General features: G+C 40.2%; 1 long non-coding RNA gene across 1 annotated transcript; it reads left to right on the forward strand.

The window, feature by feature from the left end:
* Window positions 1–5375: 5375 nt before the first annotated feature.
* On the forward strand, window positions 5376–15617 carry LOC145880027 (uncharacterized). Its single transcript, XR_014392914.1, has 5 exons — window positions 5376–5435; window positions 6302–7318; window positions 7432–7591; window positions 12071–12183; window positions 13876–15617. It is a non-coding gene; the product is annotated as an uncharacterized LOC145880027 (long non-coding RNA).
* The last annotated feature ends 2258 nt before the right edge of the window (window positions 15618–17875 follow it).

Genomic DNA, 17875 nt, shown 5'->3' on the forward strand with positions numbered 1-17875 from the left:
TCCTATAGTCTGTTCTGGACTTGAGGACTCTGAAGAGACCTCTGGTGTCATGTCTTGTGGGGTATGCATGCGTGTCCGAGTGGTGTGCCAGTAGTTCAAAAAGACAGCTCACAAATACAAGTAGTGATGAAGTCAATCTCTTTTAAACGTCGAGCCAGGAGAGATTGACATGCATATTATTAATGTTATCTCTCTGTGTACATCCAAGGGCCAGCCGTGCTGCCCTGTTCTGAGCCAATTGAAATTTCCCTAAGTCCCTCTTTGTGGCACACGACTGAACAGTAGTACAGGTGTGACTAAACTAGGGCCTGTAGGACCAGCCTTGTTGATAGTGCTGTTAAGAATGCAGAGCTGCACTTTTTTATGAACAGACTTCTCGCCATCCTAGCTACTATTGTATTAATATGTTTTGACCATGACAGTTAACAATCCAGGGTTACTCCAAGCAGTTTAGTCTCCTCAACTTGCTCAATTACCACATTATTCATTACAATATTTAGTTTAGGTTTAGGGTTTAGTGAATGATTTGTCCCAAATACAATGCTTTTCGTTTTTGAAATATTTAGGACTAACTTATTCCTTGCCATCCATTCTGAAACTAATTGCAGCTCTTTGTTAAGTGTTGCAGTCATTTCAGTTGCTGTGGCAGCTGACGTGTATAGTGTTGAGTCATCCGCATACATACACACTGGATGTACTCAAAGCCAGTGGCATGCCATTCGTAAAGATTGAAAAATCTTAGTTACCTGTTAGACAGGTAGCTCTTTATCCACAATATAGTAGGAGGTGTAAAGCCATAACACATATGCTTTTCCAGCAATAGACTATGATTGATAATGTCAAGAGCCGCACTGAAGTCTAACAAAACCTGTGTGCTTGTGTGTCAGTTGTTTTAGTCTGCCCTACCCATAATACTCATAAAAGTGTGTCTTTTGTGAGAGATGAATGTGTTCACTGTTCTATGAAGTTGTGTGTGTTCTCAGTTGTGTTTGATTTAATCTCGTTCCCAGACACTTTCGCCCAAATATGCGAAGAGTCTGGTGGGTCACGTGGTCAGAGGGGGCTGGGGTGCAGACGGTGGGAGCGGTGGAGAGAACGGTGGACTCAGCCACTTGGCAGTGTTGGCACTGCTACTTCCTACCTGCACATTACTTCTACATATACAATCAATCAATCAAAATTATATATGCCTTTTTTTTTTTTTACATCAGCAGTTGTCAAAGTGCATTTACAGTAACCCGGCTTACACCAGGGGAACCTGGGACATACAGGGCACCACTGCTCCAGCCATCTCTTGCTCCCTGTGTGATGTCATATCCTGTTCCTGTTTACCAGTGCTGAGCTATTGGTGCTTTTTGAGGTTGGTTTGGTTACAGTTCAATTATAATATTTTGATGGTAGTGACAGGCCATTACTGCTTATCACTTAATTACCTTCATTTATTCAAATTATTTTTTTTACCCCTTTTTCTCCCCAATGTCGTGATATCCAATTGGTAGTTACAGTCTTGTTCCATAGCTACAGACTCAGGAGAGGTGAAGGTCGAGAGCCATGCATCCACCGAAACACGACCCTGCCAAGCCGCACTGCTTCTTGACACACTGCTATGGGGGGTGATAAGGGACATATATAAGCTTAGGCAACCGTACCACTTGACATGACATGATACTAACGCGTCTGACTTACATGACATTATACCAACACCTTACTAACGTCTGCGTGACACCTGCATTAATGAAAGTCATAATGTGCAAAGTTTATATTTATATTAATTCAGTCTCAACCATAAATGTTAGAAATTTACAATTTTTCCCGTGCAAGCAGGCAAACTATAGTGTAGCCTACGGCTTGTGTATTTCCTGTTATCGCTAATGGCCTAGAAAAGATGATGTCCAATCTATAGATAATCTGTCTTTCCCTCAACACCTCATGGCATGGTACGTTATCTTGTCTCGCTGTATACAGATTGAAATGTTGTTAGCCAATCACAGACTGTGTTGTTACGAGTTCGACATCAGACACCCAATAAGAGTTGTGTCCATGGCTTTCAGAGGAGTTCATAGTTGCTATTCGGCATTCTTGGGATGTCCTCTCAGTCGAATAGAGCCGTTCATAGATTTTCCCAGAGGATCCATGTTATTTGGAATCCTTGGGATGTCCACACCTCTATCGAATCAAATCAAAGTTTATTTGTCACGTTCGCCGAATACAACAGGTGTTGACCTTACAGTGAAACGCTTACTTACAGGCCCTAACCAACAGTGCACATTTTAACTTAAAAAATGGCATTAGGTGAACAATAGATAAGTAAAGAAATAAAAAAACAACTGTAAAAAGACAGTGAAAAATAACAGTAGCGAGGCTACATACAGTAGTGAGGCTATAACAGCAGCGAGGCTATATACAGGCACCGGTTAGTCGGGTTAATTGAGGTAGTATGTACATGTAGGTATGGATAAAGTGACTATGCATATATGATAAACAGAGAGTAGCAGCAGCGTAAAAGAGGGGTTGGGGGGGACACAATGCAAATAGTCCGGGTAGCCAAGTATAAATGTAAATTGGTTACGTTTAGTGTTAGTGTAGGGTAAGGACGTCCCAATGAATCCGTATTGCAGTGACCGTTCATAGAGTGGGAGACTGGCACGGTATTTGAGAGCTCGGCAGCGACACAGACATTCATTTGTTTTTTTGTTTTGTACAAGCGGCAGAAGCGACTTTCGAGTGTCTGCACCGGATAGTTTACTTATTCGAGACAATGAAAACAATTACCAAGATGTCCTTAATCCAAATGAGGAGTAAGTAGGCTATATTTAAATTGCGATATCGTTAGGAAATATTTAGGTCTACTGTATTAAGGCAAATTTGGTTTATTGGAAAATAAAAACAAATTGTTGATTACGTATTGTCGAAAGCACGTAGGCAATATTATTTACTGTGTCGAGGCTAGTGTACAATAACGTAATTTGATGTGCTAGTATTATTTATTTAATGGATTCATTCAATTGTAAATGAAATAGCTATTTTTCACTGAAGGGAAACGAGGTACAACATGCAACTTCGATTGAAGACCTAAAATCATGCCTGACAATATCACAACGGTATCCTAATATAGTGTGGATACAGTAGTAGCCTATTCTTCAACAATTTAACTGTATGTGCATGCTAGTATTATTTATCTAATTGATCAATTACATTGTAAATGTGGATGGGTACGCTATTTCATTCAATATTTACGTTATTGTACAAGGTAGACACAGGAATAGTCTATAGTCTACAATAGTAATGTAATTGAATGTGCTATAGTATCATTTCTTTCATTGATGAATACAATTGTACATGGGGATGGGTAGGCTACTGAATATATTGCTGTCTCTGGGAGTATGTTAATGACGGCTTTTCAGCTGTTGAACTATGGCAATGTCGAAATAATTTCTTTTAATTTCTTTTAGTCAAAATGTGATGAGCCAGAGCAACCAATCAGCTTCACTGTAGGTGCTCAACCCCCCACCCTCACTGTTCTCCCTCCACAAGTAACCACATCCTCTTCTCCTGTTCAACTACTTATCCTCTTCTCCTGTTCAACTACTTTGCCACCACTCTAACAATGACTGTACATATACCCCTGTGCCCATCTGTGTCACATGATCCATCCAAGACCTCAGCTGGATGCCTAAAATGGGAGAAATGTAAGCAAGATGCTATAGTATGTGTGTATGGATGGAGTTCCACGTAAAGACTTGATAAGATGGCAAAGGAGATAGTGATGAGAGTGAGAGCATACAGTATGAAAATAAAGACCCATTGGGATCTAAAATGAGTGTGGGGTGCCTCTTGTGTCTCCTTTTTGTCCATTTGAGGATACTACAGTCACCCCTGGTGGAGGTTGTTGGAACACTGTGATTTAAGTCTGAGCAGAGGTTGACAAAAACCTTGAAAGGTGGTGGTGCTATGTTGCTTGTTATCTTGAATACCAGGCAGATGTTTGAGTACAGAATCAAATGGTGTAAACTTAACAGGCTAAACTTATTGAGTACACTCTTTGAGAAAGGGGTTCCAACAGGGTTCTTTGGCTGTCACCAAAGGAGAGAACTTTTTGGTTCCAGGTAGAAGTATTTTTGGTTCCATGTAGAACCTTCTGTGGAATGGAGCCCAAAAAGGTTCTACCTAGACACAGAAGGGGTTCTACCTGGAACCAAAAAAGTTTATCCTATGGGGACAGCGCATGAATCCTGTTAGTTTGTAGATAGCACCTTTTTATCTGAGTGTAGGCCTATATTGCAGTCGTGGTTCCGTGGATATCTGTGAAAAATAAAATTAATTGGTGGTGGTGAGTTAATCAGAAATACTATGAAACATCCCCACTTTTAGCACACATTTGCAAGCAGGCAAAGTAACCTATGTGTGCTAAGGCATGTGTGATCACTCAACATATACAGAACCAACAAAAAATACATGCTTGGGACTCCTGAGAGGCGCAGCGGTCTAAGGCACGGCATCTCAGTGCTAGAGGCATCACTACAGACCCTGGTTAGTTTCCAGGCTGTATCACAACCGGCTGTGATTGGGAGTCCCATAGGGCAGCGCACAATTGGCCCAGCTTCATCCGGGTTAGGGTTTGGCTGGGGTAGGTCGTCATTGTAAATAAGAATTTGTTCTTAACTGACTTGCCTAGTTAAATAAAGGTTCAATAAAAAAAATGTATATAAAAAAACATACAAACAAAAGATGACGTGTCTAACTTGCACCATTATGCAATTATTAGGAGATGAGATACGCTGCTGCTGCTACATTGACCCCCCTCCATTTGTTTTGTAAAATGCTGCTACTCGCTGTTTATTATCTATGCATAGTCACTTCACCCCTACCTACATGTACAAATTACCTCAACTAACCTGTACCCCTGCACACTGACTAAGTACCGGTACCCCCTGTATATTGCCTCGTTATTGTTATGTTATGTTTTACTTTTTATTTATTTTAATTTTATTTTTTACTTTAGTTTATTTGGTAGATATTTTCTTACTCTTCTTGAGCTGCACTGTTGTTTCAGGGCTTGTAAGTAAGCATTTCACAGTAAGGTCTACACTTGTGGTATTCGGTGCATGTGACAAAGTTTGATTTGAAATAGCTATTCCTGGCTACCAATGTTCTAGTATTAATTTATTGAGGCAAGCAGATCAGAGATGGCAAGGTAGTACTCAAGCATATGCCATGTGTATGTGACACACATATGTATGGTGATATTTTTAATGTTTTATTTTGCCTCCCAGGTATTTGCATTTAATGTCTGTTTATAATTACTGCCGCTAGGGGAGCTGTGACGTCAATGAAGTGAGTTAGTGAGATATTTAACATTTCTTCTTCATTATGGAGAATGACTAGTTCTGAAAACGAACGTTTCTCTGCCTCTTCATTTTACCATATTAATTCAGGTATGCAATGTGCAAAAATGCAATACGACTCAAAATATTGAGGTAACATGGTTAATTACATAGTCCATGAGTTTGGTGATGTTTGAAGGCAGTTTTAACTGAGTGAAAAACTGCTTGGTATATTCCCCATTGTAAGTAATGGAGTTAGCAACCTAGCCTAACGGTAATGGTTTACACTTTACATGAACGAGAAGGGATTAACATCAACTTTCTGTATTTCCCCCCCCCCCCCCCCCCCCACAACGTTTTAGATTCAATTTGTTTTATATTCTATGAGCAAAGGCTCAGTTTACTTTAGGTAATATATGTAAATATCTGACGGCACGATAAAATGTGTTAGTGTTAATATTTGTACGAAAATAGCGTTTAACAGTTCGCTAGCTTGATGCTAACCAAATTTAGCTTGGCTAAGCGCTAGTTAGCTCTAGCCTAATTGGTTTTAGTCAATGTCAGTTTAATGTAATGGTTGTAGTATAATGGTGTAATTAAATTGTTATATTCCTGCATAAAATGGGTATTATGCCACCTCATGGTGGATTAGTATGTTTACATTGTCTAATACACTCAGTGATAAAGGTATGGGATTCTGGGTAATCCACAGCAGATCTATGGAGAATTGCTGTAGGTGAGTTGAAAATGTATGATCCTGGGATAGAAATGTATAAAGTTGACATAAGATCATAAAATCCACCTTTTACATCGTACATTAGCAATTTATGTTATTAGTAACCAATGTTGTTGGTTTATGCGCCAAATAAGCCACTCTTTATATGTTATTTGCCGAACCTGTTTGCCATGTGGGTTTTATGCTAGTTAAAGTTCCCTCTTTGAAGTTGGTAGCTAACTTGAAAATGCATCTTCTTTAGGAGTGCTATTTATATCCCTTCGACTACTCATCATTCATCCACACTGTGTGTGTCCCATGATTGCAGGTAATTTATGACAAATGTATAAAGTATATGTTTTATACATTTACGAGCACCAGCTAACAGCGTATTAGCCTGTTTGTGTTAGCTTAGGAAAATGTGGTACATTCTAGATATTATATTTCTTCGCCACAAGAGTGTGACGTTGAGTAATCTTTCAGGTTCATTTGATATATTTTGAATACTAAAATGGATGATAGTTTATTCTGATGTAAATATGAGATTACACATGGAAACAATATTTTTTATTATAGTAAATTAGGAATTATTAGAAATTGTTAAATCGACTATATGATCACGACTTTGATAGACATTTTAATTGTTCTTTTGTTAGTATATTATAGAGCAGATCTATGGAGAATTGCTGTGGAAGTGCTATTTATATCCCGTCGACTACTCATCATTCATCCATACTGTGTCCCCCTTGATTGCAGCTTTGGAGATAAATGAACTATCCATCCATTACTCCTTCCTGTGTTGACTCCCTGACTTGAGGGACGGGACCAGGAAGGTCACAGTAGCATTGTTTCGCATAGGCATCCAGTAATTTAGTTTTTTTCTTCTTCAAAATTGACACTGATTGTACAGTGAGTTATATAATGTGTAGATGTATGGTGACTCCACGTTTGGATGAACGGACCAATGGGACTGCCACTGGCAAGTCCCTTGACGGGTACCAGGAATGGTGGAAGGACAATCTGAAGGTAATTATCTTTTCACACAACACAGCAGTGTCCAGACCTCCAGAGTATTCACTCTATCGCCTGCTATATGGAGGGGAGCCGCAGCAGTTAACTAACTGACATAAACAATGCAATTGCATATACTGTAGTATAATTTTATTACTTTGACGCCACTGATACTCCACCTGATGTGGAAGTTGTTGAATCAGGTCAGAACGCCTTTGAAGACCACCTTCAGGCACGGACTGAGAAGGATGTGGAGGTTTTTGACCAGGTAAAAATGATTGTCCGCAGTTAATTTATTTTCTGGACTTCCAAGAGATAGATATATAAGAAATGTATTTTGTAATAATATGAAACATATTTGCATTTCTATTATCAATCAAGGTGAGACTGAACATGGACAGGGCACATGAGGAGAGCCACCTGAGAAGAATCAAGGGGACCAAGTGCTTCGACATCTGGGTGAATGGAAGGACGAAAGGAAGGCGAGACCCAGGAAAGCGTGGTGCTCTTTCCCTCCTAGCTGGGGTCAACATCCGTTAAGGTGAATATAAAAATCTCCGATAACTATTTGCATTTGCTGCCTCGTGGTGGGTGGCATCGCCATGCTGTCAGCAGTACCAACGCTGACAGCATGTAAGTGACAATGTGTGTGTGGGGGTGCATTGAAATGATTTTATGTTAACCCCAATGCCTGTTTATTCATAAAAAGCGGAAGATGGTAAATAACATTATTCAATAAAAAAACATGAGCTGGCGCACACCAAGAAAATAGTTTGTGTGGAGGTGTTGACTGATGGTGAATAAACTATCAAAATAAAGTTGCGAACTGCATGTATAATCTCCTAACAATTTAATGGGTATTTACCAACGTTTCGGCATCACTGTGTACAGTGGGGAAATTAGGTCAAATCATGACATCAGTGATTTTCAGGTCAGAGAAATATGCCTGAGATTCCGAGTTGGATCACTGTTCAAAACAAAAATCCCAGTCTGTTTTTTTTCAGAGTTCCAAGTTGTCTTGAACGCACTGAATTCGGAAGAACAGAAATTGCCGACTTCCGAGTTGGTTTGAATGCACCACTAGAGACCTAGACTACCCCCAACAAAAAAAAGGAAAGGGGGATACCTAGTCAGTTGTACAACTGAATGCTTTCAACTGAAATGTGTCTTCCGCATTTAACCCAACCCCTCTGAATCAGAGGAGGTGCGGGGGCTGCCTTAATCGAAATCCACGTATTCGTCGCCCTGGGAACAATGGGTTAACTGTCTTGCTTGGGCAAAACGACAAAAAAAGTTTATCTTGTCAGTTTTGGAATTCGATCTAGCAACCTTAGGTTTATTGACCAAACACTAACCACTAGGCTACCAAGAAGCCTATGTGTTTGTATTGATGCAAGAAATAGGCATATCTACACAGTAATGGTGGCTGCAATAATAATATTTGCATAGATTTGATAGGCCTACTTAAGCTATTTCGACAAATGAAATTGATGAACTAAACAGACACTTAAACTAACGCGTAACACATGTAGACGTTTTTAAGGCGTTAATGGTAAGATCATTCATAATAAACTTGCACACAAACTGACACGCAAAGTGAAGACCAGGTGAACACTCTGCATGACGTGTACGTGTCACGTGACGTGAATGCGTCGGCAGTTTGGCGCCTTAGAAACAAACTTGTCTCCATTGACAGTCCATGTTAATTCATGGCGTTATTTAATGGCGCTAGGAAGTTGTTAGGTGACTTGGTGAGAGGTATCAGTAGCTTCATGAGGCTTAATTCTGGCATGAATCACCCCCCATACATTGCTGTCAGAGGAAACACCGCACAACTGGCGACCGAAGTCAGTGTGCATGTGCCTGGCCCACCACAACTCGCTAGTGTGCGATGGGACAAGGACATCCCGGCTAGCCAAACCCTCCCCTAACCAGGACGACTCTGGGCCAATTGTGCGCTGCCTCATGGGTCTCCCGGTCGCGGCCGGCTGCCACACAGCCTGGGATCGAACCTGGACATTTGTTTGATTTGATGACTTTATTTCATTCCGAGCATCATCTCATCTCTATAGAGCTGCAGCATATGCTGTCTGACAAAATCACTATATTGTAGTTCTTTAAAGTAAATAAGGCATACTTTTATAAATCACTTAATGTATTTTTAGGTAGAGATAACTCGCGAAGCAACAGCTGCTCTCTATCCCCTCACGATCACGCATTCTTCTGCCTTTTCGTAGCAGGCATAAAAGAAAAAGACACGACAATGCGCAATAATGGATTATGGTCATTGTAGTTAATTACAACGTTTTCTGCGCTAAACTATGTAGAATATTGACCTGTTGGAAAGTATAACTCCCTACTAAGACTGGATCTGATTTATCTCTCAAGAAACTGTAATGTGTGCATTGAGCTCATATAAAAAGACTGAAAGAAATGGAATTCAAATTATTGAACTGCCGTCGGTCAATTAGTTGTTTAAAAACCGCAGAGGAAAAAAATGAATTTCGGTGATTCGCTCAGCACTACGGTTTTAGGCACTTGGTTCATACAGTTGGAGCAGTGGTGTAAAAATACTTTAAAGTACTACTTAAGTAGTTTTTTTGGGGTATCTGTACTTTACTATTTATATTTTGACTACTTTTAACTTCACTACATTCCTAAAGAAAATAATGTACTTTTTACTCCATACATTTTCCTTGTCGCCCAAAAGTACTTGTTACATTTTGAATGCTAAGCAGGACAGAAAAGTGGTCCAATTCAAACACTTATCAACAGAACATCCCTAGTCATCCCTACTGCCTCGTGATCTAGCTTACTCACTAAACACACGCTTCATTTGTAAATTATGTTGGAGTATTCCTCTGGCTATCCATAAATAAAAAAACAAGAAATGGTGCCGTCTGGTTAGCTTAATATAAGGAATTTAAAATGATTTGTACTTTTGGTACTTAAGTATATTTTAGTAATTACATTTACTTTTAATACTTAAGTATATTTTAAACCAAATACTTTTAGACTTTTACTCAAGTAGAATTTTACTGGGTGACTTTTACTTTAGAGTCGTTTTCTATTAAGGTATCTTTACTTTTACTCAAGTATGAAATGTGGTACTTTTTCCACCACTGAGTAGGAGTGACCTTTTTGGAGACACTTCTGGAGTAGTGTTAACCTCTATGGGTTAGGTGGGACGCTAGCGTGCCACCCGTGGTGCACTCCATCAACAGCAGGTGCATTTCAAGAGCGGCAAATTTGAATCCAAATAAATGTCAAAATTCAAATTTTTCAAACATACAACTATTTTACACCCTTTGAAAGATAAACATCTCCTTAATCTAACCACGTTTTACGATTTCAAAAAGGTTTTACGGCGAAAGCATAAATTTAGAGTATGTTAGGACAGTACATTTACAAGAGTTGTGTGTAATGTTTTGTCAAGTCAAAGACAGGGTCACCAAAACCATAAAACCAGCTAAAATGATGCACTAACCTTTTACAATCTCTGTCAGATGACACTCCTAGGACATTATGTTAGACAATGCATGCATTTTTAGTTCTATCAAGTTCATATTTATATCCAAAAACAGCGTTTTACTATGGCATTGATGTTGAGGAAATCGTTTCCCTCCAATAACCGGCAGTCAAGTCAGCGTCACAAATTAAATAATTAAAATTAGAAAACATTGGTAAAATATTATATTGTCATTTAAAGAATTATAGATTTACATCTCTTGAACGCAATCAACTTGCCAGATTTAAAAATAACCTTACTGGGAAATCACACTTTGCAATAATCTGAGCACTGCGCCCAGAAAAATACGCGTTGCGATACAGACTAGACGTCATGTTGGGGAGATCTAAAATCGAAAATACTATGTAAATAATCCATTACCTTTGATTCTCTTCATCAGATGTCACTTCCAGGTATCACAGGTCCATAACGAATGTAGTTTTGTTCAAAAAAGCTCATCATTTATGTCCAAAAATCTCTGTCTTGTTAGCACATGATCTAAGCCAGCCGGACTTCTCGTCATGAACGAGGGGAAAAAATATATTTACGTTCGTTCAAACATGTCAAACGTTGTATAGCATAAATCATTAGGGCCTTTTTTAACCAGAACATGAATAATATTCAAGGTGGACGAATGCATACTCTTTTATAACGTATTGGAACGAGGGTACCCAACATGAACTCGCGCGCCAGGTGTCTAATGGGACATCATCGTTCCATGGCTCTTGTTCGGTCAGATCTCCCTCCAGAAGACTCAAAACACTTTGTAAAGGCTGGTGACATCTAGTGGAAGCAATAGGAAGTGCCAAAATATTCCTCAGCCCCTGTGTTTTTCAATGGGATAGGTTTAAAGGTAATACAACACATCAGGTATCCACTTCCTGTCAGAAAATGTCTCAGGGTTTTGCCTGCCAAATGAGTTCTGTTATACTCACAGACACCATTCAAACAGTTTTAGAAACTTTAGAGTGTTTTCTATCCATATATAATAAGTATATGCATATTCTAGTTACTGGGTAGGATTAGTAACCAGATTAAATCGGGTACATTTTTTTTATCCAGACGTGCAAATGCTGCCCCCTAGCCCTAACAGGTTTAAGTGTGTCGGTAGAGCAAATGATGTTGATGATTCCTGATGTTTGACACAAGTGTCAAGAATCGGAATTCATCCTCTCCCTCCAGGTTGCTGTCCTCCTTCGGGGATGGTCTGAGGTTTGATGTGGAGTTCACAGTGAACTGTCTGACCACTAGGCTTCAGCAGAGAGCAACAGAGCTGGCTGACAGACACAGCCTGGGGAATGTACTGTTCCCCTCTGGAGACCAAACTATCAAACCACCCAAAAACAACCTCTCACATGAGTGCACACCACCCATCTGCCTGATCCACACTTCCTTTTTGACCTTTGACCACTGAGCCTTACATGTTAACCCTTATCCAAAATCCCCAATACATAACCCCCCCTCCTCTCTCTTTGTCCCCCTTTCTCTCTCTACCCATCCCCCTCTCCCTAGGTTGTATCACAGGGGTCTAGAGCAGAACCCAGAACAGTACACAGCAGTCCAGAACATCGTAGATGGATCCTCCTGTCCGGCTCCTTACCTGGTGTTTGGACCACCTAGGACAGGTAACACGTGTGTATGTGTGCTAGGTTAATATACAGTGCCTTTGAAAGTATTCAGACCACTTTACTTTTTCCACATTTAGTTACGTTACAGCCTTATACTAAAATGTATTAAATAGAACAAATCAGCTATCAACACACAATACCCCATAATGACAAAGTGAAAACGGGTTTAGACATTTTTGCAAATGTATTCAAAATAAAAAACAAAAATACCTTATCTACATAAGTATTAAGACCCTTTGCTATGAGACTCGAAATTCAGCTAAGGTGCATCCTGTTTCCATTGATCATACTTGAAATGTTTCTGCAACTTGATTGTAATCCACTTGTGGTAAATTAAATTGATTGGACAAGATTTGGAAAGGCACACACCTGTCTATATAAGGTCCCACAGTTGACGGTGCATGTCAGTGCAAAAACCAAGCCATGCGGTCGAAGGAATTGTCCATAGAACTCCAAGACAGGATTGTGTCGAGGCACAGATCTGGGGAAGGGTACCAAAAAATGTCTGCAGCATTGAAGGTCCCCAAGAACACAGTGGCCTTCATCATTCTTAAATGGAATAAGTTTAGAACCACCAGACTCTTCCTAGAGCAGGCCACCCGGCCAAACTAAGCAATCGGGGGAAAAGGGTCTTGGTCGGTCAGGGAGGTGACCAAGAACCCAATGGTCACTCTGACAGAGCTCTAGAGTTCCTCTGTGGAGATGGGAGGACCTTATAGAAGGACAACCATCTCTGCAGCACTCCATGGCCAGACGGAAGCCACTCCTCAGTAAAAGGCACATGACAGCCTACTTGGAGTTTGCACCTAAAAACTCAGAACATGAGAAACAAGATTCTCTAATGAAACCAAGATTGAACTCTTTGGCCTAAATGCAAAGCGTCACATCTGGCGGAAACCTCGCACTATCCCTACGGTGAAGCGTGGTGGCAGCATCATGCTGTGGGGATGTTTTTCAGCGGCAGGGACTGGGAGACTAGTCAGGATCGAGGGAAAGATGAACAGCAAAGTACAGAGAAAGATCCTTGATGAAAACCTGCTCCAGAGCACTCAGGTCCTCAAATTAGCGCTTAGGTTCACCTTCCAACAGGTCAACGACCCTAAGCACACAACCAAGACAACGCAAGATTGGCTTCGGGACAAGTCTCCGAATGTCCTTGAGTGGCCCAGCTAGAGCCCGGACTTGAACCTGATCGAACATCTCTGGAGAGACCTGAAAATAGCTGTGCAGTGATGCTCCTCATCTAACCTGACGGAGCTTGAGAGGATCTTTAGAGAAAAATGGGAGAAACTCCCCAAATACAGGTGTGCTGAGCTTGTAGCGTCATACCCAAGAAGACTCGAGGCTGTAATCACTGCCAAAGGTGCTTCAAGAAAGTACTGAGTAAAGGGTCTGAACTTATGTAAGTGATATTAAAGTTTCTTCTTTTTTTTTTAATACATTTTCAAACATTTCTAAAAACCTGTTCTTGCTTTGTCATTATGGGCTAGTTTATATAGATTGATGAGGGGAAACAATTTGTTCAATTTTAGAATAAGGCTGTAACATAACAATGGAAAAAGTCAAGGGTTCTGAATACTTTCTGAGTGCACTATAGTATTATCTTCAATTGTGTTCCAATATAAAAAAAATTATATATTCACTGATTCAACAATAACCTGTCTTCAGTCATGCTTTGCCTCTGTGCAGATGTCTCCCACCACAGAATGCAGGAGTAACAATCCAGATGAGAGCATCTACCCCCAGAAATAAAAATCATGAAACTCCTGTCAATTACCTGCAAATCAGCCAATAAATGGTATGGAGATACTTGACTAGAACACATCCATCCATTTATATCGTCATGAAAAATATATATTTTGCTTTGTGCTCAATCTAAACAGTGTACCAAATTATTCAACTCAGTTTATCCTTTTTTTTAAGTACCATCTTGCAATGCAGCCTGTGTATCTGTGGCTAAGCATCTCTGCTCTGCTCTGCTCTTGGTGCTTGGTTTCCACTAATGTGATACAGCACTCTGGGCAGAGACCCTGTTTACAGCTCAGTAGCACAGACAAACTGCAAGTTGAACTCGTGAACGAGACTCCTAAATTGATCATGTAGTTTGTTTAGACAATTTTACAGCTAGCTAGGGGACAGATTGCAATTTACTAGGGGGAGGAGTGTCAAACTTTTGTTTTTGCTTTGGAGAGGTTTTTATTTTATTTATTGGGCACAGGGGAGGGTAGTGTTTTTTTTCTCTTCTGGTTAACAATCGCTCTTTTGCAGATTTTACTATATAATTTCTTTCATGCTAGCCAAATTTCCTAATCTGCTTGCATGCGCCTCCCCTATATCAAGGTGTTTTGGTATTTCCATTATGCACTACACTTTTGTCTGTGCTAACTTTTACTGCAGGTCAGTAGTCTACCAGTCAAATGGTCTATCCTTCCCTCTATCCACCATTCGTAGTGACAATAGTGGTAGGTGGGTTGTTTGTCCAGATTTGCAATAGGCTAACTAGCAATCATACCACATATAAAAGCATTCAAAGCTGCATCAATTTTCAATATGAATTGACAAGAACAAATAGGAATAGCTGATAGGCAGTGGACAGGCCAGATGCATCATTGATCTTGTTTAGGAACGATACAATTATCTTACCTAGACTATAGTAGCCTACAACACCACAATGCACTGAATTATTATTGCATTATTGTTTTCAAGTGAGTACAAAATTCTACCCTAGGCTGCAGTGAAAATGTCATTTCAATAATGGCACAAAACCCCTGTGATTTGAATGTTTCATTCGATTTGGATCCTATAAGGTCTAGAAAGCCACAGTACCAGGCCAGTCTGCCTGTATTTTTACTTCTTATACCAATGCACTGTCTGTTTCAGATCATCATTCTTCTAAGTAGTCCTATAATAATGTGGCCACATAAGCTCCCTTCCGGCATGCCCAGTTATTCAGGAAAGCTTAACACGCGCTCGGCCTCCTCTCCAATCCAAGCGGCTATTCCTTGCGAACTTAGAACCTAACGCTTCAATATAGCCTAAATATTTTTTTATTTAACTTTTTAAAATGTATTACCTTTTATGTGGCATAAACACAACCAGTCACAATGTTTTAGTCTGATTAGGCTACTACAAAAGTCTTCTGTAGGCATGCACACCATCTAAAATATAATTCCAGCATCCTCAAAATGGCTTGACATTAACCAGGTTTCCATCCACCCTTTTTATGCAGGTAAGTAGCCTACATGTCGGATAAAAAATGTCATGACATCATGGGAAAGCATGCAGTTTATTAGGCTACAGATGAAATAAGCTATGATGAACTTCACAGTGGTGAAAGTGCAGTGATGAGTTTGATGCTCCTTTCAATAAATGTCTTGTTCTTGTGACATGATGGCATCCCTCACAGTTCCTTGTGTATGATCATATATTTTGATACCTATGAATGTTAATATTGTGAACCTATGTTATATATATATTTTTTTACTTATAGTTTCAGGAAGTGATGTAACTGAGTACTCACCCTGTATATAGGACCTTCCATCCCCATCTGGGATATGGATGCCTGATGAAGACCTACGGGTTGAAACGTTATAAATAAAATAACCTGGGAGCATGAACAGCAGTGTGCTGCATTTCTTTCTGTTTTCCATGAGTTTGCCTACAACTCCAGCAACCTGCGGAAAGTACCTGGATGTGCGTATTTTCTTAAGCTTTTGTCATTTGGCCAATATCTCTTGTTTATTGGCCCGGTGGCTGCGCCAAGTCGGATCTGCATGCGTATGGATGTTCGGTAAATTTCTTCAGTCATGTTGACAGGTGCCAAACTTTTGTAAAGGAAACCCTGAAATGCTCACGTTGTTTATATGCTGATTTTAGAATATTTGCATGAAAATCTGTCACCAATGGATCGGAACCTATAGCTATAGACATCCTAAAGACTGGCAAGTGGGCTAGTCCAGTGTCACTTTGATTATGCCTGCACATCATGGTTCACCAGCAGCCCCAAACATCTAAAGAATAAGCTACATATTAGGGTCGAATATTTTCCCTGTATTTTACATATGTTCCATCCCAAGAATAATTAATTTTCTCCTGGGTAACCCGGTTATTCCCAACCAAACCGGAAGTGTCATTCTAAAGCATATGCCTGGATTTGATTAGAGCTTTGATCGACTTGAAAATTCAAGTCTGATGCTGCCTGAGCCCGATGAGCCACACATTTTGTAATCCTTACGTTAATTACATTTTTATTTCAAAACATAGCCCACGATAGGTACATTACCCCCAAATCCGTAAACACGGGCACCCTCTGGCCCTTTGGACACTGTTAACTAACCTCCAGGCGAGCTTCAATGCCATACAACGCTCCTTCCCATGGCCTCCAACTGCTTTTAAAAGCAAGTAAAACTAAATGCATGCTCTTCAACCGGTCGCTGCCCCCGCCCACCCGTTCAGCATCACTACTCTGGACGATTCTGACTTAGAATATGTGGACAATTACAAATACCTAGGTGTCTGGTTAGACTGTAAACTCTCCTTCCAGACTCACATTAAGCATCTCCAATCCAAAATTAAATCTAGAACTGGCTTCCTATTTCGCAACAAAGCATCCTTCACTCATGCTGCCAAACATACCCTCGTAAAACTAACTATCCTACCGATCCTTGACTTCGGCGGTGTCATTTACAAAATAGCCTCCAACACTGTACTCAACAGATTGGATGCATTCTATCACAGTGCCATCCGTTTTGTCACCAAAGCCCCATATACTACCCACCACTGCGACCTGTATGCTCTCATTGGCTGGTCCTCGCTTCATATTCGTCGCCAAACCCACTGGCTCCAGGTCATCGATAAGTCTTTGCTAGGTAAAGCCAAGCCTTATCTCAGCTCACTGGTCACCATAGCATCACCCACCTGTAGCACGCGCTCCAGCAGGTATATTTCACTGGTCACCCCCAAAGCAAATTCCTCCTTTGGTCGCCTTTCCTTCCAGTTCTCTGCTGCCAATGACTGGAACGAACTGCAATAATCACTGAAGCTGGAGACCCATATGTCCCTCACTAACTTTAAGCACCAGCTGTCAGAGCAGTTCACAGATCACTGCACATAGCCCATCTGTCCAACCAACTACCTCAACCCCATGCTGTTATTTATTTAGCTCCTTTGCGTCCACTTGCATTCATCTTCTGCACATCTATCACTCCAGTGTTTAATTGCTATATTGTAATTATTTTGGCACTATGGCCTATTTATTGCCTTACCTCCCTTATCCTACCTCATTTGCACACACTGTGTATAGACTTTCTATTGTATTATTGACTGGGTTTGTTTATTCCATGTGTAACTCTGTTGTTTGTGTCACACTGCTTTGCTTTATCTTGGCCAGGTCGCAGTTGTAAATGAGAACTTGTTCAACTAGCCTACCTGGTTAAATAAAGGTGAAATAAAACATTTACACAATACAGAAAAACATAAAAGCTCATAGATGTAGCTATGCTCTGTTGGGAAAGTAAATTAAATAAGCTCCAGTAAGCTAATCTTTTTTTTAGTGTGGACTGTACTATATGCACCTCTTTCAAACCATGAACCAGGGAGAGAACATGTGATCTTGGTGAAGGACATGCTTCCTACGAAGTTACAATTAGGCCCTACTTTACATTTTCATCATTAGTAGGTTGATGCATAC

The sequence above is a fragment of the Salmo salar genome, chromosome 07 (genome assembly GCF_965601325.2).
Source record: "Salmo salar chromosome 07, fSalSal1, whole genome shotgun sequence".
In the NCBI taxonomy this organism is placed as follows: domain Eukaryota; kingdom Metazoa; phylum Chordata; class Actinopteri; order Salmoniformes; family Salmonidae; genus Salmo; species Salmo salar.